General features: G+C 37.9%; 1 protein-coding gene across 8 annotated transcripts in view; it reads right to left on the bottom strand.

Moving 5' to 3' along the window:
* Positions 1-26,939, bottom strand: part of LOC135937756 (myelin transcription factor 1) — a 176,329-nt gene that overhangs the window by 62,088 nt on the left and 87,302 nt on the right. The gene's annotated exons all lie outside the window — the stretch shown is intronic.

The raw sequence follows: 26,939 nt of genomic DNA on the forward strand, positions 1-26,939 counted from the left end.
GCTGGCGGCGCGCACCGCCAGAAAGTGGCTTTATTAACGCTACATTTGGCTAGCTCTCGCAGCAGCACAAGCACACCTATCCACCCGACAACTACACTCCCCGCAAGCTCTTGTCAACTCGCGGAATCTCAAACGGGGTCGACAAAGACGCCGCTGCTATTCATCCGGCCTCACAGCGCGGCTTTTCTAATGCATCTTGGAATTTCTGGATTTCAAATAGAGTATTAGGCGAGGAACGAAATCGTCCATGCAGATTGGAACGTGATATTTATCTGCAAAATCAATTCTTTTAAATCAAAATAGAGATAAAACTGAAAAATGCGGTAAAAATGAATATTTAAGGGTATGATTTAAATAAAAAATGCAAATATAAATATACTCTCAAGTGTTCTCACTCTGTGTCATTTTTTTTTCTAAAATCGGGCCCGAAAAAATAAAAGACTAGAAAAAGGATTCTAAAATTAATTAAAACAGAATGGCTCTTCTCTGTGTATTTTTCAAACGGTAAGGACTGTCTCTCTACTGATTTTATTTCGCATCTAAGTTTCCCCAAAAATTTACATTCACCATTTGATAGATCTCGACAGCAGAAGCCGCAATCTGTCAAGAAGATAATATCTTATGGTCCAACGCTGTAATTTTGGGAGGAAATTGGCAAAATTTGATTTTCAAGTGTACAAAAATTCCCTCTTTTGATTATTGCACATTTAAAGTGGAATGATACTGGGCAACAATTGAAAATTATTTAAATTGTTGGATGCCTTAAACAATTGATCGATTAATAATTTGTTCAACAATTTGCAATAATAAAAAAATTACCTTCCTACAGTAAAAATTCAAATTTTGCCAAATTTCTCCAAAATTTGCTGTGCTTGAACATATTTTCTTGGCATATTCCGATTCCTCTCGTCGAGATCTGTTCAACGGTGTATGCCACTTATTGGGGAAACTCTTGGTTTTGAAATTAAATCGAATTTCAAGTAAGGCCCTTACCGTTTTCCAGCCAATTTTCGCAAAAAATTACAGTGCTCCTTAGGTCAATTTAGGCTTTAACTGAATCCTAAGGGATGAGTTTATGCATTGGCTACAAGCATTTTCCAGGCTTTTCCAGTATCATTCCTCTTTAAAATAATAATCTAAAATAATTTTCACCTTTATCATTCTAATTAGGAATTTTTTCCATTTTCAACAGCTGCTGGTGGAATTAAGCCAGCTTGGGCTCAAGAGGGAGAAAATTTCGATCCAAACAACCTCCAGTAATTTGTAAAGTCAGAAACTCGGCGTGGCAGGCGCACTCATAAACTAGGTAAGGAGAGAAAGCATTGTCCAGCTTTAAAATCGATCGCGACCAGCTGCCTGTGCCGTGTTTTGCCATCTTTCCTTTAAGGTAGCGTACGCATAAAACTTTTTTTTAATAATTTCCCTTCGTTTCAGACGCCTGGGCTAATTTATCTGCAAAGTTTTAAAACTGGTGGTGCGCGCGCGAGAGAGCAGCGCGGGGAAACGCGGGTTGGCTGGCTGGCTGGCTGGCTGGCTGCACCACCATCATGGCTCCCTTTTCTCAATTTTCTCCGAGCCAAAAACTTTCGGGCAAAGTTTCCAGCTTTTACAAAGTTTGCTGGCTGCCGCCGCCGCTCGCTGCTCTCGCGCGCTCTTCGCCCGCCCGCCGCCGCCGCCGTCGACGACGACGACGTCGTCTCTCCTGCTCATTCTCAGGCTTCTTCTGCCTCTTCTTTCCTGCTGATTTTTTTATGATGTATTCCCGCCGTTTTTAGCTAGCTAGCTCGCTCGCTCTCGCACTAATTTGTACACCCCTGGCTGGCTCCGGCCTGGAAAATATTATTATTACGCGCCGGCTTTTATGCACTGTTTTCAATTTAGCTCTGCCGAGAGACGCGTGCGAGCGTAATTTAGTTTCGCAGTGCATTAGACAAGGAGTGACCGAGAAATTTGTGGCCCTCTTACCACGCACGCCTCGCCCTGAATTTTTAATGGCCGCCTTAAGTGCTGACAACTCCGTACACACACGACTTGCTGAATTAAATGACGAGCCTCTGGAAGTGCTCATCCATGCATGATGATTCGCTTTTAACAGATCCGGAAATATCCGATTTTTAATGCAGGAATTATTGCAAGGGGTTGATCAAATTTTTCGAGCAAAAATTAAATTTTTTTTAGGAGAGCACGGTCATGAAGTTAAATTTTTGTAACAATGATATATGATAAAAGTGCTAGACCTTAAATTTAAATAAATTTTCTTAGTCATTTAATAAGAAAATAATAAAATCGAGTATATTATAAAAATAAGAATATTTTTTTTAATCCTTATTAATTTTTTTGGTTCAATTTTGTCTAATATGATTCACTGGGGGCCAGATTGTGATCCGTGTTCGTTCCCGCCGGTCAGAAGTCAATATGGCGTCGAAATAATGGCAGCCAATCAGGGGTGGCCAATCCAGTGGCCAATCAGAAGCGTCAATAAAGAGGCGTACCGACCTATTGATTTCATTCCCGCGTATTTTGTTACATTTTCATTTGCCTGATGTGCCATCTAACGGTCGATTCGCCAATTACCGGGCTAATCAGCTGTTAGTAAAGAAATAACAACAAAAATATTCATTGCGCTGAAGCTATTTTCATCATAAATTTTTCAAGCCATTTTCATTCTACGTTTTAAACTTTCCCGCCGTACTCTACCATATCTGAATCCGGCCCCTGGTGATATAAATAAATTACTTTTTGTCTTTATGTTTTAAAATTTAATATTTTACTTGCCGTTTAATAACAAGAAAAAATAACTTGTTTTATATTGAATTTATAGCTCACAAAAAAATCGAGAAAAAGATCGAATCATAGAACAAAGACCTTATGGTCTTTTTTTTTAATTTTGTGCTGACGCCGGAAAAGGTGTTACACATCAACAAAGAGAAAGAGAGTGTAATAAAATCGGCGAGTTTCTCGCCGGCAGCAGTCGGGATGATTTGTGAGCCGGTGAAAAAACGCTGCCAAAAGCAAAATTATTGCCGAATTCGAGGGGTGGAGGGGAGAGAGGGTGAGCGTTGGTCTCGTGCGTATTTTTACAGACGCGCGCGCGTGCCTTGCTATACCGTCGGGGCCATCCAAATTTATACGGAAATATGCAGAAAAGCGGCGGCAGCGGCGTCGTAAATTTTTGTCAGACGGAGCTGTATGTGAGAGTAAAAAATAAGTTTGGCTGAAAAACACATTTCTGGCCAGTTTGAATTATTGCCGGGTTAAACTCGGCCGATATGAATCACACGATCGGGAGAAGAGCAGGGGATTATTCCTCTTCTCTAATCAAAAACTGCAAAACCGCACACTTTTCATGCAGCGAGGGTGGCCCGGCCCGGCCCGGCACATGAAAAGAAATCTGCTTTTATTCCTCTCTGATCAGAGAAGCAGCGTGTGTGTGTGTGTGTGTGTGTGTGTATTTGTCAAAACGACGCAACCGACGCCAAATTTGCCAAATTCTGCCTCACTGCTTCGCTCGTTTGACAATTTTCTGTGCAATTTTGTGCGCGTCAGAAAAAAACTTGTTTCTTGTATGCAAAAAATTCCAAAAGGAATAAATCTTCTTAGAGATGTATAAATTTCACATAAGCAACCTGGTTTTTAAAAATCTGGTGAATAGGGAATAAACTAAATTATTGATTACTTTTCTAAGATCTGTTGAATAAAATTAGAAACACGTTTTTAATTATTGATGACTGTTCACCATTTAAAATAGATGGTTAGATTATACAATCCAATATATAATCTACTATCAAGAATGTGCTGAGACTTTTAACAAGTAGAAAAAACTTCACCTCGTTAAGAAATAGAAAAATATAAAATCTGTTTTGTACAGAACATTTTTAAAAAATTTAACAGAGCGAATTTTTTTTTGTTTTGATAGACATCCAGGACACAAGTACGAAGCACGATTGAACAAACTGGTTTCTAACACCAACACATCATACTGAGTTTAGAAAAAATATTTAAATTATTAGAGCGCCCATAATATATTATTGTTGCAAGATCTTAAATGTTAATTAGAAACAGGTCATATTTTCCACTGCCACAAGTTAGTGTTGTTAAATATTAAATTAAATGCTATTATTTAACTAAAATTATAACTTATATTTTTATTTAATTTTTTAAAATTGTTTAAAAAAAATTGAAAGAAAATTGTAATTCTCTGTTTTTTTACCAGAGGATTTTTTGAATTAATTTAATCAACACTACTGGCTAATAATGTTGTATGAAACATTAGTGTCGTATAATAATAACTTTTCTTCTTCACTTAATCATTGAAATTACTTTCCACTTTTGTCATAGATCCCAATATTAATATTTTGCTAAGATATAAAACAATAGAAGGTCTTCTTGAATAATATATTTAAAATTTTCAATTTAGCGGCGTTTTTGTTGAAACCACGTTTACAATTTTTCATATTTTTTCGCTTAATTTTTAACGATATCAAAAAGAGAGAATATTACAGGGAAAAAACTTTGTTTTCGTAGAATATATTCGTATCCAAATTGTGTATTTAGTGTTGGGAGAGAAATTGAAACTATTGCAGGGTGTTGAGCGTGGGTCGCGTGCCAGACGGCAGTAAAACAGCGAAGGGCTAATTATTTCATCGGCGGAGGCGAGATTTACACGCGCGATAAAGATTTAATTTTATTTATAGGCCATTAGAAAAGCAAGACAGCTCATCAAACGCGAATTTTTCACGTTCAAAAAGCGCTTTGTCGGCGTGCTGCTGGCGCAAACGAGAATCTAATTTTTTAATATCTAAGGAAAGAAAGAAAGAAAGGGGGCGACATACGCGCGGCGGCGCACGTTTTTCGTCTTTTTGTCCTCGGAAGCGCGCTCGGTAAGCGGCTTTCGCCGTGGAAAATAGGATCTCTCGCGGTTTATAACACCAAGTTGTTGTTGCTCGCGAAATAAAGAAGCTTAGACGCGGCGGCCGTTTTTCTCGAAATTCATTGTAAAGCGATTTAATGAGCAAGGGGAGACGACGCAACCCGCGCGACCGCCGCGACCGACAAAAAGCCTACATCCGCAAACTCCCTCCTCCGTTTTTCTCTCTCTCACTCTTTCGGTCTCAGCATTTTTCTTCGCTTTAATTTGCTCGTTTGTTTTCGTTTAATCAACCCTTTCTTTATTTCTTCCACTCGTTCGCAGTGCGCGGATGATAATTGTTTTGCCAAGTAGCAAGAAGGAAAGAAAGAAAGAAAAAAGATCAGCATTTTTCCAGCTCTCTTATTTAATTGGTGGAATAATTAACTGCCGCGATGAAAGATAAATATTTGAGCCGCTGGGAAGGCGAGCAGAAGGAGCCCCGCGTGCGGCGCAAAATGTTTTGATTTGCAAGCCAGAGGGGAGTGCAAGAGCAGACCACTTTGTCATTTTTTCCTTCCTCTCTCTTTTCCTCTCATAGATTTTTGTTAGTCTGGTCACGCGGAACGAATGAAAGATGAAAGAAGCAGGGAAAACGTTTAGCTACCGTCGAGGGGCCCCGATATCACAAAAGCTTCAAAAATGTTCGACTTCTAGGCTAGTGTCTTTAAATTACATGACATACTTAGTATTCCATTTGAGCAGTGTTAAAGGTATATTTGAATCATTAGTTTCGTTTAGTGAGGCATCAAGAAATTTTAATTATCAATATCATAGATCAAAAATATCTATTTCATAAAAATTAAAACTAAAAAATTAGCAGTATAAATGTTTGTATATTTGTAAAATGCGAAATATTTTGTAAAAGTTCAGTAAAAATTATTTTTAGCAGGTTCTATGCAGCTTCAAGTTTGTAATTTAATTTGACATTTAACTCTTTGATTGTTTGATCACTAGTAAATTTATGAGCTCCCTAGTAGCTGATTGAGTAATCAATTAACGACTTATTTCAACCGCTGAAGTTTTTTTTTAAATTCGCATAAGCACTAGCAAAATTATTTAATTAATCGACTATACAATTTAAAAATTTCCTGCCTCATTGAAAACCTCATTGTATTCCAATAACTGCAAGAATTTAATTTTTACAAAAAAATATTTATCCTCTTCTGCATGCTAAAACTGAAATTAACAAATTGACATTGCTCGGAAATGAATTAAGGGTGGCCTGCTAATAGCGGAATTTTGAAAGGGGAAATTTTTTCCTTAATTTCTGTTTTTTAATAAAGAATGTCTTATTTGTTTATTTTACTCTTTTGTAGACTGAGCTAAAAATTGCAAAAAAGAGTTTTCAGCTTTTTTAAGTTCATAACAAAATGTTATTTTGTTTTATAACTTTAAAAAATGAGAATAAATTTGAGATTCTATAAAAATTAAAGAGCATTTCTATTGACTAGATTTTTGCTCATAATAAGAGACGAATTAACACAAAATATATAAACTTAAAACACATTTTTTAGCTCCCTATCATTTCTCCTTCGAGTATGTAAATTTGTATATATTCATTTTAAATTTCCTGGAATCCCCTAGCCTAGAAATGTCATACTATGACAGAACCAAGCGAATAAAAAACACTCATTGTCAGCACAAGTGCCAGAAACGGTTTCAAGGTTAAAAGGCTGTTAATGATATGGAAGAGCAAAAAGTAGAGCGTTTGCGGTGCTTGTGCGCAATGTGGATTCCGGGCGTTTAGGGTGCAAAGGGTGTGAAATGAAGTCATCGCGGCTGGGCTGATCCGCGCCAATCCGCATGTATAAATACCTTTTGGCCCGGCGAGGGGGAGAAAAAGGCAGACACACACACACACACACTCGTCGGCGCGTTTTATCTCTTTTTTAAAATACAAACACGGCAACAGGTGGTCCCGGCATTATATCGAGTGCGAGCGAGCGAGCGAGGCGGGTGAGGCGGGTGAAGCGGGCGGGCGAATCCTTTCGCCCCTCGCGCTTGATCCCATCACAGTCATTGGAATGAAAAGCGCTGACTTCACACACCGCGTGCCTTTTCACACATCAAAAGAAAAATCTCGCCGCCACCGCCGCTGCTCAAACAAGGAAGGTTATTGCATTTCATGTTTTTCACCCACTGATTTTTCCGGCCTGAACCACTGACTCGGCGCGATTCTACTAAAATTCCTGCTGCTCAGCACCAGATATGCAGACCTTTTTTACTAAAACTATTTGTAAATAACACTTATGTGCAACATCTTGTATATTTCATCATTTTTTAAAATGTAAATATTATTTAGCAAACATTACAAATTGAAAAAGTTTCACTGGAAATGAATTTTTCAAACTTGATTTTATAAAAAGGTTCTACGCCATTTTATATATAATTTTTCGAATCTAGTATAGGATAATGATAAGTAAATTAAATTAATGCATGAGAGAAATCATATTTTTACATTATATAATACTGATTGTGAGCTGCAAAAATACGAGATATCCATTGGAGACAATTCAAAAATTAATTTGTAAATCCAATCTGCTTGGCAAATTATTTTCCCTTCAACATTTTAATTGCGCTGTTAAAACATTGAATTGAAAACTATGACCAATACTGGTGTCATTTAATTTAAAACGCTAAACACGCCACATTTTTCATATCCCTGCAACAAAGAAATAGGAGCCATGTTCATAAGGACGAATATGTGAATTTTCACCAGACCGGCACAAATTTTAAACAGAAAGCTGAAGTCTGAAAAAAAAGGTCATATTTAACAAAATACAGAGGTTTGGACCGTCCAAACTTTGTAAAGAGAGCAAGAAGATTGCTCGCAGGCTCATTTGAAACCTGAACATGACAACTGAGGGTTTAAATGTGTTACAGGACAAGAGGCAGGAAAAAAGCTAATACGGAAGCAAATTGAAAAGTTAAGCAGTGGGGAAATTTGTCTCTGTTTCATGTCTTGCCCGCGTAACAACAAAAAATAGAAAACTTAAAAAATGTGTTTAAGTAACATGTTAATATATTTATTTTTTTAATTTTTTTCTTTTTTAAAAATTAATTAACTATACTTAAAATACCTGTTTTTTACCTGAAATTGTAGAGCAAAATATTAATAATCATAAAAATAAAAAATAAATACTGCCTTTGCCACAGTTGCACTAGAAATTATTTAACGAAAACATATCACTTTTCCATGATTGAAAAATGATTAATGGTTACATTTAAAAGAAAATTATAAAATTAAATCAACATGGTTCATGTAATTGTTTTTACCTTCCAAGAAATTCAAATTTAAAACATAAAAGAAATCACACATTTTTAAATCAGGAAATCATGTAACGGTCAGACACTATTTGCTAAAAAAATGAGTAACAAAAGTGACTGCACTCTTCTTATTTAGGCCCTGCTTTGTCAACAATAGTGAATTTTTATTTAAACTCCTGACTTATATGCAGAGATCCCTTACGTAAAAGCTTTTGGCTGCACCAATATTTGAAAATTTACTACTCAAATTTAACTGAAAAAATATACACAAAAAACATTCAAACGAGCCAATAATTAAGTAATAAAGTTTTCCAAACAATAAAAAAATAAGATTTTCTTATTTAATTAAAATAATTTTTCTTCTGGACTTGGAACAGAAAAATCAATCTATAAGTTTCATAAACACACACTAGATATAAAAGAAATCCCGACAAACAGACTAATTTCCTCTCCTGAAAGTGCGCGATGAATCTCTGGACCAATTTGAACGGCCTCTTCGCCATAAATCGCACAAATCGCATTACACATCATTTATTTCACGATCAGCAGCGGCAGGGAGAGCGTCTCTTTCGCTGCTCAAGTTTCATTAGGAAAAGTTTTCTCGCAACAAAATAATTTTCCAGTCAATATATATGGGCGGGCGGTGCGGCGCGGCGCAATAAGAGAAAAGTGAAACGATAACCGTGGCGGCGGAGCAAAAGGGAGAAGGGGAGCGTGAGCGAGAAGAAAAACTAATTGCCAGCAGCCCAAGTGACACACAAGGGTGCAAAGAGAGCCAGACTGCTGGCCGAACGCCAGCCCTTGATAATTTGTGTCTTTTCCTCGCCCACTCGCTCCGTGCTAAACAGATTTATTTCTTATGGTTACAGCTCCACTTTCCGAAAGAAAAAACGATTTTTGAAGATGTAGGTAATTTCATGAGTATTATTTAATCTATTTTTCTGTCATAACCGAATATTTATAATATTGTTTGCGTTTTACACGTGAAAATACAAATTTACAAATTTTAACACAGCTTGTCGATAAAATTTATTAAATTTCAAATTTGTATATTTCTGCATCGGGGACCAGATTTGCGCGACGCGCAGACATGGCTCCCGGTGGAGTATGGCGCGAAAAAACGGTCACGTGTAAATGCGCGAAAAGAACCAAGTTTTGGTTAATACTGTGACATAATTTGCATTACTTGTACTAATTGTGTTTTTTGGATCGTAAAAACATACTCTTGACAATCGTACGGGAATCCAAAGCGAGCTTTTTGTTTCCCTACATGCGGACGCCATCTTGGATCTGCGCAGTGCGAACCAATTTTATCGCATATCTGGACCCCGCTGTTTTCTGACCATTTGATTTTTTTTATAATTTTTATTTACGCGTTATTATTTAAAATTATTTTTTTTAAAAATTAACAAAATTTCTTTTAGAGATTTTTATTTTTTTAGATGTCCTGTTTTTTGGTATTATCTTTGGGCCGGGTTGAGCGAGTTTCCTGTCGAGCGGTTTTCAATGCCGATTTTCAGCCCCTAATCACATTCGGAAGGGATGATTAGCGCGGCGGCGGGCGTCGGGGCCATACAAGGGTTGGCTCCCTTGGATTTTAATACTTTTTGGATCGTATCCAGTAGACAAAAACAAGATCTAATTATCTTAATTACTTTTCTGTTAACACGTTGATTAACAAAGGCGGCGGCGACGGCGGCGGAGGCTTTGGGGGAGCGGCACCAGAGTGATAACAAATTATCAGCCAGCCGTGAGAGCGAGCGAGCGAGCGAGCCGGGCATGAAAGGAAAGATATAAAGTCAAAAGATTGAACGTGCCTTTGAACTGCTGGCTTCCTTGTAAATGGTTTGTTTACACGCTTCACCACAACACTTTATTACAAGAGGAACGGCTTCGGCAGAGGTGCTGATGAAAGTAATGGAAACACTTTGTTCCTGCTCCACCGCTCGCTCGCACCCCCATGCAGGGCTGATCAACTATTCTTTAAGACCTACTCGCAGTGCGAATCTTTTCCATTCATTCCAATGGCCTCCTAATTCGGAGTGTCTCTCTTCGAAATTAGCTAGATGGATGGTGAAGGAATCAAGTGTAAGATTTTTATTTTGTTAAGTTGCAATGGAGGTTCTAAGGTGCAATTTTATATAAAGAATATTTTTCCGCTATGAATATATCTTATTTTGGAAGAAATGGGCGTTACTTTGACAAAGAAAGTAGGACGTTTTATGAGCAACGAGGATGAATAAAATTCGCTTCTTCCATAATTTTCATCAAGATTTTGATGAAATACAGCTATTTTAATATTCGTGAAACTGATTGACTGATAAAATGTGTGCGCAAAGTGTACTAAAGGATGTCATTTTAGGCGTTTTTAAAACTTGTTACTATTTTTTCCTTCAATACATTCCAAATTTATTTAATGTCTTTTGTAAAGTTTGTCTATCTAAAATATTAAAACTACACCAGGAGCCGGGTTGCGATCTGTGTTGGTTCCCGCCGGTCAGAAGTCAATATGGCGTCGAAATAATGTAGGCCAATCAGGAGACAGACCAGCGGCCAATCAGGAGCGTAAAAAAGAGGCGTGCCGACCTAATAATTTAATTCCTGCGTAGTTTGTTACATTTCCATTAGCCTGATGGTTGATTCGCCAATTACCGGACTAATCAGCTGTAAGTAAAGAAATAACAATAAAAATATTCATTGTGTAGACGGTATTTTCATGATAAATTATCCAAGCCAACTTGATTTTACGTTTGTAACTTTCTCGCCATACTATACCAGACGCCGTATCTGCGGGCGGAAAATTATACAAAAAAATGTGAAATAAATTCTGTTTTTTTTTTTAATAAATTGAAAGATTTTGAGACATCAAAATCAAACAATAAACCCTAATTTTTTAATATTGGATGTAATATTTTTCAAATAAATTAGCCTCTGACATTCTGTAATCACCATCTAAAATTCTACAGCAATTTTCCTATTATAGACGATTCAATTTGTGTTTTTATGAAAAAAAAAAACAGAATGCAAACGTGAGCATTTCGCGCGCGGGAACGGATGGTCATTGAGAAAACAGGCAGCAAATTGACCATCGGTGTAAAAAGCGACCCTCGAGAGTGAATCAGAAGGAGCAGTTGCGAGCCATAAAAGGCGCATTCGGCGCTCACCTTTGGACGCGTATAAGCCCCGAGATTTCTTGCTCGGCAATTTCCCTTCGGTCACAATCCGAGGGGGTAGTTTTGTAGTGATTTGGGGGTTGCGCGCGCGCTCGTGTACATCGGTATGAATAACGCGAGACATCCCCTTTAAAGGGAGGTTATGGGGTGGCTTAGTGATGCCGTCGAGCAGGGAATAAGTGAGTGCGAGTGAGAGAGAGAGAGAGAAAGAGAAGAAAAAGCAGGCAGCGATTTTGTCTTTGCTACTGCCCGCCTTAAGAACACGCGGGGGAGAGGCCGGAATTTTTTTATACATCTCGACGTGAGCGAGTTAAGTAACTGGCGAGATATAAAAACAGACCCCCGACTTCATCTCTGGTATTATGGCACGCACCGGCTTATTTTTTGCCTTGTAGCAGACCAATTTAGCAAACCAAACGGCCTCGCTGTCTTTTTTTATGCGCCACCCAGAGTGTGTGTCGCCCCGCGCAAATAACAGCAGCTATGTAGGTGTGTTTGCTGCGACTTTTCGCTCTCCAATTGTCTCAAGTGAGCGAAAGGGGACACTGCCACCGTGGCTCTTGATATTAAATCTCAAAAATTTTGCGACATTATTTACACTAGAAAGATGATAAGCTACTTTTCCGCACATGGACCAATATTTCAGGCTGGAAACCAAGCATAGACTTATTATTATCTTAAAGCAAACTAAATTCTTTTACTATTGCAAGTTATAATTTATATTTCTAAAGCAGTGAGTTGAGAAAGAAATTTATTTAATTTGAAAATTTGAAAAAGCAACCATTTTACAAAGTTTGAACAACATGAAAATCATTTTTTCCTTAACTTCAAAAATAATATTATTTAAATTAAATTTAAGATATAATAAAAATTACAATAAACTCATCATCATAAAGTTTTAATTTTATATAAATTTTATTTTTATGTTACAGCATAAAAGTAACTGATAATTTAGGATTGGACCAAAAATCTTTGTATGAGAAAGAAAAATTTGTATGATAGTTTTATTCGTTTAAGCAACATTTTGATTTAAAAAATTATCAATTCAGAATTATTTCAAACGCAGTGTCCCTTTTTTTTCTCGAATTGCTTTTCCCTAGCAAATCTCTTTGTCAAAGACCCTGTCAAAAGGTCACATGCTGCGGCTCCATGGCCAGACAGGACCCTTTTATTATTTGCCATGAATGCGTGTGTTTGCCGCTTTGTGATTCGCATTTCAAACCCCTATATATACGGACAGTTTGTTTGTCCTCTCTTACTCTCTCTTTAATTTGTGAAAAATCAAACGGACGAGCAGCCGACTGATCTTGCGTTTGCTGCTTTTTTATTCCGCTTTGTGCGCCGAAACACAAAGGCTGATTGTCGAGAGAAAGAAGAAGAGACGGACTCGCAATTAAACGGATGGAAAGAGAGAGAGAGAGAAAGAGACAGAAAGGAGGGTGAAGGCTGTGCAGATCGTCTTACCTTGTCGCACGATTTAAACCATACTGACTCACCTGGAACAAAGAGAATCGAATGTTAGAATTAGGATACAGATTTTTTATTGGTGATCGTTTAAAAGTGTAAAATTAATTTTAAACTGTTCAATGTACAAAATAACAAGTGTATTAGTCTGATAATCACATGTGGTCGTCAGCGAGCTTTTTAAAAAATTAATTTAATTAAAAATAAACGTCACAGTTGATAATGATTGTCACCTAATTAATGGCTCACATGAAAAATGGTCTGTGAAAATTAAGTTTTCCAATTAGGGTAACTGTGAAAAATGTAAAAATAAATTAAAAATTAAAAATAACAAAAAAGATGAGATTAAAATCGTTTTATATTTTTTAAGGAGAGAAAGACAAATGTGCAAGCAATTCACTGATCCAAGAGTAAATGTTTTTTCGGCAACAAATATTTAAATACTGTTAATTTTCCATCTGCTGAGCCTGATTTCTATGATTTCCTCTTGAAATCATTTTTTTTAATATTTCTTTGGGTCATGACTCATGACCTTTAATTTGAAAATGTCAAGCACACACAATACGTCAAAAGCAAACAAAAGCAATGATGCGGGATCGAAGCAAAACGAATGCTAGGAAATTTGAATTTCTCATCAGCGCCCCTCGCTCGAGTCGAAATTCGGTTAAATCCCGGCGTGTTTGGCTGAAGACGCTGATTTCTGATAAAATTACACAGCACACACACACACGCGCAGCGAGCGTGGTGAATGCAAAAACCCTTTGGCCCCGCACGCGCCTTCTGTCACCCCGGCGCAGCGGCAGCAGCAGCAGCAGCGAGGGCTTCGAATTTTGACATTTAATGTTGTGATAATTTGATAATATATTCGGTTATGTGAAAGGAATATGTAATTCTCTCCATTTTGCGCTCGTCGCCGGCGCATTCACCGAATGTAGGGAGCGTCTTATTTAGTATTCATGCCGCGCCAGACTAAATACATGCAGCGCCGGCGGTTAGCACACAAGCAGGACACTACTCGCCCCTCGGACGCCGCCCTCTGCCATCCCCCGCGCACGCCACAGCTGTTAATTTCGGATTCCATTAGCGCACATTTCCTTCTGCTCCACTCAGCACCAAGTCGGAAAAGAGTCGAAAAAATGTATTTTTAACATTTCAAATTTAATTTGGAAATGAGAAATTGTGCCGAAAGCATTTTTAACCGTGAATTTTTGTTTTTCAATATAGTCTCTCTTGTTTTAGGATGGCTTTGATGTGATTTTTATTTTTTTTATTCCTAAATTTTTCCAAAGGGAAATATTTTCTTTTTAAATGGGATTGACAGAAAATTGATTTTCATGAGAAAGTCGATAGCAAATAAATATTTTTCTGTTTAAATTTAACTGTTCATCGCCGAGCCAATATAATTTTATCCCTTCTTTGGAACAAAAATTAGCTAAATACATGCATTTCTTGTAAAATTTATTTTCTAGACTTTAAAAAGAACGAGTTATTGTCTCTCCAGCACATCCAATAATGGAAAATTAAATGGAGGGTAAGAAAATATTTTTTTCAGAACGAACCTATATAATGCTCTGACGGTGAGAAGAGCAAGCAAATCTTTGATTTTTGTCCCCAATTTGGTGACTTTGTTGGTTTTTCGTTCCAAACTTGCTCATTTTAAAACGTGACTTTTCAGAATGCCGTCCCCAGAGCCTAGAAAATGTAATATGATCAGATTAAAATTATAAATTAAATTATTTTTAACGCAACTCCATTCCCTCTAAAAATGTAATGAAACAAAATAGAAAAATTAGTCCTAACATTTGCTCTGTTGAAGTTAAATTAGGGATTTTCACGTGATGTGGCCAGAGCTCTTGGACGGTATTTTGACCGATAAAATTATTTTGTAATGAATTGGTTGTAGTTGGTTATTGATTAAAATATCTTAATTTGAATTATATAAAAGTAAGAAATCAGTCAGTTCAAATTACACGATTTGTATTTAATCGATCACAAAAGTAAGATCAGCATTGTGATACTTAAAATATTTTATTTTTAATATTAAAGGTGGTTCAATTAAATTTTCGGTTTATTCTGTAGTTAAAGGAAATTATTTTATTGGTTAAATGAAAATATGAGCATAATTATTTATTTCTACCCCTTTAATTTTTTTGAAGGTGAATATTAATTCCAATTTCCAATATAAATGTAATTAAAAATCTTAAAATTTAAATAAAATGCCATTATTGTACTATAGCTAATATTCCCTTTTTTGAAATAAAAAAATTCAAAAATAATTAATAATCAAATTTAATCTGTAAAAAAGTCTTTAAAGAACGGTAAACAAATTTTGTCGTATTTAGTCTTAAAAGTTCGTGCCAGCGGCCGAAAAATGAGCTCGCCGATGGAGCGGCAAAGTTTGAGCGTAAATGTATTCGAAGGGGTCGGACGCAAGTTGCCGACTCATTAGCCAGTCAAGTAAGTACAACAACAACAAGAGTCAGCCGAGCAAAAGCAGCTGTCTAATTGGCAGCAAAAACAGTCCATTCTGACCGGCTGTGCCCGAATAAGCCAATTTGCCGATATACACTCAATGGCGCGGACACACTGAGCAGACGAGGGAGTAAAGCCCGACGCACATAAGGAAACCTCTGGCTGTCTGAGCGAGTTTCCTTTGCACTGCACTACTTGCTACTTGCTACTTGCGACACACGCCACGCACGCACACACGGCGCGTAATTAGACAACGCGGGCGGGCATACAACTTTCGCCATTCGATCTGTTTGCCTCCGCCAACGCAATGAAGACACACACAAGCAAACACTTGCTTACGACTTTCCCAAAAGAATTGAATGCTGTCTACCCCATTCCGGTGCGGATCGAGACGCTGAATTTTGTCGACCTGATTGCGCTTCGCAACTTTCAATGAGACAAATAAATACAAATATAAAAAGAATGCAGTGGATTGATACAGGGGGACAATTGAAAATTATTTGAATTGCTGGATGCAATTCGCGGTTGATTGAAAAAAATTTGTTAAACAATTTGCAATAATAAAAAAAATACCTTTGCTGCGGTAAAAATTCAAATTTTTTCAGTGGAATGATACAGGCCAAGAAATAAAAATTATTTGAATTGTTGGAGGCCTCAAGCAATTGATCAATAAACAATTTGCAATAATAAAAAGGACCTTCCTAAAGTAAAAATTCAAATTTAGCCAATTTTCTCCAAAATTTACAGTGATTGACCACAATTTCTTTGCATATTTCGATTTCTCTTGTTGAGATCTGTCCAACGGTGTATGCCACTTATTGAGGAAACTCTTGGTTTTGAAATAAAATCAGATATCAAGTAAGGAGACAGCCCTTACCATTTGAAAAGCACGCTAACTTTTCAGCCACTTTTCTCAAAAAGTGCTAATTAGGTCAATTTTGGCTTCAACTGAATCCTAAGGGATGTTTTCATGCATTGGCAACTAGCATTTTCCAGGATTTTGCAGTATCCTCTTTAATCTTTGTGTGATAATTAAGAATCAATCCAATTTTCTCAACGCTTGTGGTGCAGCCTGGCGGCTAAAAACAAAGTTCGCCCTTTGCCACGGCGCTGACCAGCCGGCGAGGGTGTGTGGGTGTGTGTGTGAGTGTGCCACCCCCGAATTATTTGGATAAAGGAAGAGAGCGGGGTGAGCAGCAGTCGGTGTCGTCGTCGTCGTCGTCACACAGCCCTCCGATGTTAATGTCCCCTCAGGGAAGTAAGTACAAGGATTTCGCATTAAGGAGATGTACGGCAATAACGTTAATAAGAGCAGATTTCGCCGCTGCTGCCGCCGCCGCCGCGCCGTGTGATATGGCTGTTCTCTCGCTCTCTCTCTCTCTCTCGCTCTCTCTCTGAGACTCGAGGCGCAATATTGCTGCAAGATTTTGCTACTTGATCGTGTCATTCTCGTGTCGTCTGATCTGCTGTTCGCTCTCCTTGGCGGGGCGCGTACAACACGCGGCTGCTAATGTCATAATACACTCGCCCGCCCGCCTGCGTGCGCCTGTTCGTTCGCCCGTTCGCTCGGCTGACAATAAGGAGACGGGATTCCGCAGCCTGATCCCATTAATGGATAACCAGGGATTATTTCAATTAGCTTCCTGCTGCACTCGCCTTGATTGCCGCCGACAGGAAACCGCCCGCCGGCCGAACCAACACCAGCCCAGATAATTCAGGTCCATTCCCCCTGAAATTTATTGCTGCTTCCAGCCTCCAGCCTGCGCTGGTGCTGGTGCTGGCCGGGTGGATGGCCGCGATTCCGGTTTGGTGTCGACGCACCTCTCGGTCATTGGTTTTGATTGCAATCCTCCAGCTCGGCTCAATTGAATCCAAATTTTGATTTATTTGGGATAGGATATCATTGAAATATAGAGAGTAAATGGAAATATCTCATCTTGTTGTGCAGAGAAATAATTAAAAAGTATTAAAAAACATTTTATAGTGATTTTAATTCATAATTATTCTACTAGGCTCCTTTGCGGGTAAGATTGGAATTTTTAATTCATTTTAACAATTTTTGATCTGTTTTAAGTAGATTTAAAAGTAATGTTCTCAGTCTTCCCATTTGTTTCCCTTTTGAACCGACTAAATAGAAAGCTAGTAGTAAGTTTTTTTTATCGCAGCCATATAAGCTCTAAAAATTGTAATAGGTTATATTTTTAACATCAGTTTAGGACCTAGAAACCAGCTCCAAAATTTATTTAATTAATTTGATACACCTGTTGTACATGCCCTTAATGTTTGAAGCCACCAACAGATGGCGCCACCGTATACTTTGGTAATAAATTTAATTTTAAGGCACTTCCGCTTTGATTTCAGACTCAACCCTGCCACCATGAATTCTTCACTCAATATTTTTCCTTTTGATGCAATGAAAACCAAAATCAGTTCAGCCATTCGCCGTAGAAACGTTGGAATACTATTTCTTGAAATACAAAAAAATTCTGACGGTTCTACGGCGAATGGCATAACCGATTTTGGTTTTCAGAACGTCAAAAGAAAGCATTTTAAGTGAAAGATGCACAGTGGCAGGATTGAGTCTAAAACCGCAGCGGAAGTGCCTTAAAATTAAATTTTTTTTGAAAGTATACAGTGGCGCCATCTGTTGGCGGCTTCAAACACTAAGTAAGGGCCTAATGCAACTGGTGAATTTTCAAATAAATTTGTTTTTGGTCGAGAGTTTCGCTGCCTGTATATTTATTATATAGAATAAAATGGAACAATTTTTGAAAACCAGGATCAATATGAAATTGATTAAAATTTCTTGCTGCGGAACCAGCGCTTTTGTTGTTTATGAAAATTCCAACTTAATATATCAGTCGGTTTTCAGGCGAAAGGAAAGGTTTGGCATTTTGGGAAACACGGGCCAAGTCAAAGGGTGCCAATCAGCGAGCGTAATCCGAGGCAAATCCGTTGCCAAGCAGCTGGTTAATTAGGAATTCGAGGGAGGCTGAGGTCGACGGCACGCCTGCGGTTTGCGCGAATTCGGCCCTTCGACTCGACGACTCCACAGCTCGGCTCGGCTGGCTGGGTGGCTGGGGCGAGTGTTATTTTGCGCTGTCGCGTCTTCCTGCCGCGCGCCCTCCTTCTCATCACCGTCATCATCTTCTTTACAATTAAAGGGAAGTTAAATTTAATTAACATCAAAGGGCCGCTCCTTTTCTTCACAACAAACTCAAGACGCGAAGCACCGCACCAGCAGAGTCTAGTTAACTCGGCGGCTGCACCCTTTTAGATTGCCAGCCTTTGTGCGTGCGTGTGCCCGTCCACCCGCCCACCCGACTCTTCCCGCCGGCCGAAACGCCGAGAAGAAAGCGCAATTCCCGCCCGCAGATAAATGGGGAATGGGGAGTTTCTCAAAAATGGGGATTTTCAAGAAGTGGTAGAACTCGTTCTTTCATGGATTTTTTCAGTTTCGTCAGCTCATATCGTTAATTTGAATTGAATCTGCACCAGGGCTATGATTTTGAAATAAACATATTTACGTAACACACCTCTATTTTTTTATTTTGAATTTCTTCACAAAAATTGGAAAATTTGATTAATTAACTAAGGCTTAAATGGATGAATAAATTTTATAAATATGAAAAGGAGTGAATAAGGAGCTCTGAAACTAAGTTAAACTATCATAATTTTCACATCTTTTGATCAACTAATTGTATGATGGACCAGTTGTATAAACCATTAGTTTTCGAAGCCGCCAGCAGATGGCGCAACCATAGACTTTATTTAAAATTTTGTTTTAACGCATTTCCACTGCGATTTCAGATTCAATCTAGCTACTGTGCATTCTTCACTTAAAATTCTTTCTTTTGAAGTGCTGGAAACCAATATCGGCTAGGCCAATCGCCATTGAATCGTGAAAAACTATTTTTTTAAATAAAAAAATCTTTTGTGCATTAAATTAAATTTTTAAGAAAGTCTATGTTGCGCCATCTGCTAGAGGCTTCGAACACGAAGGATTTAAACAACTAGTCAATTAGGTTCTTTTAATTAAAAGCACTTGATAGATAGCCTGAGTCAGACCAAAAAATCTGCGTTGTAAAAATGGTAAAAATTACTTTTTTTCGTAAATATTTTTATTTTCAAGTCGAGATTCTATATGGAGCTGTTGAAATGTTTTGAACCAAGAAAAAATATCGATAGAGATTTATTTTAGGGTGAAGTAATGAAATCCATCCAACTAAACCATCAGAATTTGACCTCGAAGCTCTTTTAAGAAGCAAAATCTTTGTCAAGCGCCCTGATAAAAATGTGATAAATTGGTAAATTGATCTAAAATTGGCTTCAAAATATTTTCAAAACACTAATTCTTCTGTCACAAAAAATAAATGTAATGAATGCGACTTTAAAAGGTTTTTGTTTGATCTGTTTGATAATTATCGATTTTATTTTGAAGTTGCCAAGATTTAAGAACTTATTTGCTCTGCATCCCTCTTTAGTAAATATAAAACAAGTGTTTTTTTTTTAATTTAAAATAGAGAAAAAAAGTGTTTGACAACGTGACACGTCCTTAAAAATACAAAAAGAATTGGTGAATTTAAAATCAACAGTTTCAAGATTTGTGTACACAATGTGTATTTGAAATACCGATTGCGATCAGATTGATATCGGCGGGAGCAAAAGTGCATCTTGGAGCGGTATAAGGAGTGACGGCGGTGGCACTCTCGATCTCGAGCAAGATTCAATTACAGCCATTTGTTTAGGGGCTAACGACGCCATTAATTATTTCGGCTCGCTTAAGCGCCAGATTTCGAGGCACTCAGGACGGGCCGGCGTTCTTATTAGCGGTGAAATAAAGTACGGGGCGGCGGCGGCGGCAGTAAATACATTCATAAAGGTATTAAAATATTACGCCAGCCGGTCCCATTCCTTGCCAACAACAAGTTAAGTCACTTTTAAGCCCAGTTTAAATTACTAGCTAATTGACTAACTTAAGTTTGGTTAAGCCTAGTTAATCTCAATGGCAATTTGTTATGAGAGATAGAAGCGAGCGTTCGCGCACGGAGGAGCAGCAGCAGCAGCAGCAGCGGCAGACACAACTCCTCGAGGTAAAGGTGCGGCCTGTTCTTATAAATTCCTCTCCCTCGCTCCCTTTCTTGCCTAGAGAGACGCAAAGTTTGCCGATCCATCGCCCGACACCAGCCAGAGCCACTCCAGTTTGCATTCGCTCCGTTTCCACTTGGAGTGAAAAATCGAGAATAATTTTTTTCTCTCTCTCTCTATCAACACACTCCGCCCTTGAATTGATTTGAAATTGATAAGGATAATGTCCCTCCTGAAAAAAAAAATCTGCATGGGATTTTCAGCAGATTCTTCAGACCGAAAATTTTAAATTAAATAAACAGGGCTGTTAGTTTTACGATTTTTTTAGAATCTTGTTTGTTGCAAAAAAGACAGCTTTAGCTGTTGCCAGTACCGATTTTAACACATCTTTATAACCAAATTTACATCTTTTTCGGTTAAAACAGCACTTATCTGAAAAATATTTTACGTTTTAGGGAAAATGTCATTTTTGTTGAGTATTTTGCGTTGATAATACAAAAAAAATTAATTATAGACGATTATCTTCAATTCTTCTTCCAAGCTACAGAATTGTAACAAAGAAAACTCGGTGTTTTTTTTCTTTCTGCATGAACTGGAAGTCGTTTTTGCCATTTGAATCGTAATTATCCCTTTTTTAGGCGAAAAGCACCGGGTGCCGGGTTTTGATCTGTGTTGGTTCTTGCTGTTCAGAAGTCAATATGGTGTCGAAATAATGGAGGCAAATCAGAAGCGTCGAAAAAGAGGCGTGCCATTTCCGCACATTTCGTTACGTTTCCAATGGCCTGATATGTGCCATTTAATGGTCGATTGCCGATTATCGGGGTAATATGCTGTTTAGTAAAGAAATAACAACAAAAATATTCATTGTGCTGAAGGTATTTAAACGATAAATTTATTAGACCGTTTCCAAGGCAATTTCATGTTACGTTTTTAACTTTCCCGCCGTAATCTACCAGAAGCCATATTTTCGCGTCGCCCAGTGAAATAAAGCTTCTTGGAATGCCATTTAAACATTAATTTTCTCCACATTGTTAAGATGCAAAAATGTAATTTAGTAATTAAGAAGAGAATCTTACATGCTTCAAGATTTTTTATGACTAAAGACTAAATAATGCTTGATTACGTAGCTGCTTTTTTAAATATATTAAACAGTTGTTTGCAAAATTTACAAAACATAGATTATAAAATATTAATATATGTGTGTGGCATAAAAGAAATTAATAAAAATTAGATTTTAATATATCAAATGTTATTATTTTTTACAAAACCTAAATAAATGGCTGTTAATTTTCGTAATAAACTATTTAACAGCGTTTTAACTAGCGAAGATTATTTTATGAAGAAAGAAAGATTCTCTCGCAACTAGAGTATACATCTCGTCAGCGGAGGAGAATTGGCGCTATCTTCGCGCCTCTCACAGGCTTAAACTATCCCTTTGCTTAGTTAGCTACGTCCACGTCTTGAGAAGATATATGGAACAACAGCTTTTTAAAGCCAAATCGCCCGCGCGCAGCGAGCAACATCTTACCAATTAATCGCGTCTAATGCCGGCGCAGCGTGCACTGCACAAGCCAACTCGCTTCGACAGCCGGTGCCGCGCGAGTTGGAAATAGGATATTCCAGTCACAAAGTCGCTTTCTTCTTTTATTCAGCTTTTATTGCCGCATAATTCAAGACAGGAGCGCGAGTACTGAAAGCGGCTTCCTTATAATATTGAAATAAATAAGAGGGGCGAAGTTGCGCGGCGCGTTTGCATGCATTTCGCCACTGCCACCGACATACATATCTCTCGGCGGCCTGCTTTATATTCAAAGGGATGAGCGGGCGCATATTCCGCACACGTCCTCTTTCTATCTTCCGATATTACAAATAAATATTGCCGGCCGAGTGCGGTTCAGATACACTTTGTGCCCGCTTTTGAATATGACAAAGTGTGTGTGCATATCACGTCCCGCGGCCGCACATGCAGCAGGCTCCATGCACTCATATATAGGATAGTTGTTCTTTCATTGTGAATAATGTATATATAGTGCTCCAGAAGAGTCGATCGCGGCGGCTTCTTTCATTTGTTGAAGCCGACTCTATGAAGAGGAACAGGACAAAGTTAAATTTTTACAAGGGAACTTTCAAATGGTATTTTTACAAATTTTTATCGCACTCAGAAATAAATTGATGATAAATTAGGGTTAATATATAATTTCATATGAACTTCATGTGTTCAAAAATGAAGTATATTTTCATAAATTAAAGATTTAAAAATTTTGATAATATTTAACATCACGTTTGGATTAATGGCAACCACAATTATTTCAAAGACCGGTTTCAGGATTGTTATTCGGCAGTTTTGGCTGAATATTTGAGCTGTACGGCAGTGAAAACCTATGAAAAGACACCAATTTTGAAGAAATTGGAAATTATCGAAATTTTTTATCTCATGGTCGCGCCAGGGACAGACCCTGAAGGTCAATTTCAACTTTCATTGGTCTTCCCTATGCCCTCTTGGTGTTTCTAAGCAAGTGAATTGTGAAAAAATAACTTGACGAACGAGAGGCGAACTCGCTGCTCAAAGTCCACGCGCGGTCAAGCGGTTTCTAGCAGGTTTTCAAACTTCAAATTCGAATTGCAGCAAAGCAATCGCGATTGCACCAATGAAACTTGGTGTGCTTGTGCAGAATTTCACGGGCTACATTTCAGCCCTGAACCCCAAAAAAATCGTAGGGGGCTATCATCCCTTAATTTTGAATTTTCGAAAAAAGGTCACAAAAGGGGACCTTGACCTTCAACCTGCGAATTTTTTGTAATTGCAAAAGTTGCTCAGGATCAAAAACTAGGTTGGGCAGTGAAAATTTCAAGGTGATACCTCAACGCAGTCAAGAGTTACAGTTTAGAATTCATTAACAGAATTCGTTTTCTGGTATTTTTTGAGATACCGAAAATATAGATAGGGAACGCCCCCATTTCCGAGCTTCAAATTTGGAATTTCGCCATCTTTTAACAAGTACTTTAAGCAAATATAATTGCCTTCTAAAAAAAGCGACCTCCTATCTCGCAAAGAACTTACTCATCTAATATTGGAACGAACATGCAAAAATAAATGCTTTCCAAATTTCATCAAATTTACGGCGAAAAAAATAATCCTGCGCTTCACAGTCATGCTCTGTGGCGTGGATTTTTCAATCAAAGCATGCTTTCCATTTCCAGAAATGTTCAATTATAGAAATAATCGCCAAGGGGCCACTCGTTCTGATACGCCCAGCGCCGTTTCGACTTTCGGCGCGATTGAAGAGGAAGAGAGAGAGCGCGCGCGAGCGAACGAACGCACCGATGACGAATTTAAATGTAAATACGCGTGGATGAGGCTTTTGTCAGAGCGCCTCGGGGAGACGAGTGTGCGAGCGAGCGAGCGAGCAAGAGCAGAGAAAAGGGAAAAGAGACAATGCTTTTCTGTTAATTAAACTAATGGCTGATGCTCTCTTTAACTCTCAGAAAGCAGCCGGCGGCCCACCTCGGTGCGGCGGCGGCATCGGCGGCGGCGGCACCCCTTTCCCGCCCAGATAGCACGCGATTAATTTAAAATTGTACTTTATCGACACTGCGAACGGCAACGGGGCGGCGGGGGTGCGCGCATGGGAAGTCGCGGAAATGAAAATTTCGCCTGAGAATGGCTGGCACCTTGCATCAAGATTCTCTGCAAATTAACAGCACACACACACACTCACGGCTCTCAGGGAGTCAAAACGCAATCATTTGATGTTGGCCTGTGTTTCTCACATGAGTGAGTCGATGCAGCAAAGATTTGCCTTTTTGAATCTCGCCACTTTCAAAACCTTTGATTTTTATTTGAACAAAATATTTTCATCAATCATTACCATTGACATTGCGGTTTGATCTTGTATTGCTTACAATAATGTAGGTATTTATTTTACACTATTAATTTAAATTATATAAATTATCATTGCGCTTTAAAAATATTGAATGTACAAAGCAACCAAATAAATGGATTATTTATAATTTTAGAAATTGATTGGATTTTATTTTGACTGGTAAATTTATAAATCAAAATATTGTTTTAAGTATTTGCAAAATCGTTATTTAAATTCTTAATATAAATATTTGGTACGTAAATTAAAAAATAATAAATTAAAATAAAAATTAAAAAGATATTTATAATTTTTTTTAAATAACAGTCTGAATATATGCAGTACATTTATTCCAACGAATATTTGTTTGTAGAATTGGGTTTTTAGACTGTTAAAAGTTTTTTGTACTAATCAATTTTTACGCAAATTTTACTAACCAGCAGAAAACCACCGAAAAAAAATTGTCATGGGTAAAAAAGGTGTTTCATATGGATAGAGTACTAATTGTCCCATCCAGATTTGAGATTTTTAACTGTTTCTCAGCCGATATGTGATTACAATAATGGCAGTGAGCATAAATAAACGATTTTCCGTCTAAACTAGTCGTTATTAGAGATGAAAAGAGCGATGCTTGTTTAATCTCTTAAAATCAAAAAGAAGATCCGAAAAATGTTAATGTTCAAGTCCAAATTTTTCAGAGCGACAGCTATTTCCAGCTTGAGAGAAAATCATGAATCATATTTTCCCGCATTTTCAATAAAAAGTTAGTTTAAAAATGGCATTTTTTTTCAAATCAGAGATTTTCAGAATTCTTACAACAAAGCTCCAAAACAAATTTACGCATTGCTTGAAATTGCCTAGACTACCAATAACGATTTCATGTTTTTCCTCTTTTCAGAATAATCTCAGTGGCCTTAATTTGTTTTCCTCCACACAGGCTGCGGTGCAATCTCCGCTGGAAAAACACAAGAAATAATAATAATCCTTTTCGGCTGGTGAAACGTTCTCTCATTAAAAGCTTAGCGTCGAATTTGTGTACGCGTAATCATTTAGAAATCATTTTTCCGCAACAGGGCCAAGAAAGAAGCCGGGCTCTCATCCGGGCGCACTTAATTACATTTTAAACGGCAAAGTCATTAAGATAATCGCAGACTTGCAACCGGTTTTATAATAATTTCGGTGACTTCCCTTTTCGGCGGCTGGATTTGGTTGGCCGCTCGCGCGCATTATGCCGCAATTAGACAAGCATCAAGCAAAAACACAAACAAGCCTGGGAACGGCGAGCCCAGGGCCAACCTACCAACCACGCCACGACGCTGCTTGCTACGAGTTGATCGTCAAATCCTGACAAATTGCCGCCGATAAGTTTCCGCATATAGAAATTTATTGCCACCCCCGAACAGAGCCGAATCTTGGCGTTTGACTGATAAAAAGTTTCGCTCCGGGGGCGAACCAGAGCGAGACTAACTGAGGCCAACACCCCCGCCTCTGATATATATGTACGTGTGTGAGCTTCTCGCTAACTTGAAGAGCAGTGCAGCCCTGAAATTACTCTTCTAAAAGCTAAAACGGGTTAAGAACGATGGGGTTTTGCTCCCGGTGACAGTTAAGAAATACACTTTGTCGATATAAAAAATAGTCTGTGTTCTCAAATAAATAAAATTAATATGAAATTACATGTTTCACAAACTTGAAGTGATAGCAGATAGGGTACACTTTTGGTTTCTGGTTTGAAAATAAAATCCAATTTAATTTGTTTTGTGTCGATGAACTGCTTTTCAAGCATTGCAGCATCCGCGGAAATAATGATTTCGACGAAAGAATACATTTTTTATTTACTGCAAAATCCTTTCAGCCTCTGTACTGTCGCTGACTTTCGTTTTTCGGGCATGTTTCTTTTCAGGAACAGCATTTTTGGGTTCCTGCTTACTTAAAATTGTTCGGGAACAATTATTCCGGACCAAACCAGGCGACTCATTAAGAGTTGTTAATCAATTTGCCTGCTCTGTTGATGTAAAATAGTTCTAATTTATCTTAATATTTGTATTTAAATTTGTTTTTACGTTAACATTCTATTTTTAACATATTTAATATTAATTTAAAAAAACCTAACAACTTATTATTTTTTTCAATCTAATTTGTAATTATTAAAAAATATTAATGTTGAAGGAAAATTTTGCCAAGGTACTGCTTGTAACAAATGAATATAATAATTAATAAATAAAGAGTCTTAAGGACAAATTAGCATTAATTAAAGTAAATACTATAATGATGTTCTTCAGTGTTAAAGTAATATTCATGAAATTCAATTCGATAATTCCATTTCCACATTAAACATCAGCTACTCCATACGAATATATATTTTACAATTTATATTTGTGGTAAATAATATTAAATATCCAAGGGAGGGTAGAGAGTAGGGATGAAAGGGAAGGAAAATAACCCACCAAGAAAAGAGACGTCCTTTGGACGTCATAGACGTGACTCGTCCACTGGTCCTGGAGACTTCTATTCTGACCGCTTTTATGACGTCTTTTATTACCGTCGAGACGGACGAGTCAAGTTTTGGCCGAGACGAGTGGGACGGGATTTGGTCGAGACGAGTGGGACGGGTTTTACACCACTTGGGACCGCACGGCCCCCCGCGGCCCAGCTGGGCCTTGCAGCCCTGCTAGGCCTATTTTAGGCTCTTATCTGGGAACAGAC

This window comes from Cloeon dipterum, chromosome 2 (genome assembly GCF_949628265.1).
Source record: "Cloeon dipterum chromosome 2, ieCloDipt1.1, whole genome shotgun sequence".
Classification (NCBI taxonomy): domain Eukaryota; kingdom Metazoa; phylum Arthropoda; class Insecta; order Ephemeroptera; family Baetidae; genus Cloeon; species Cloeon dipterum.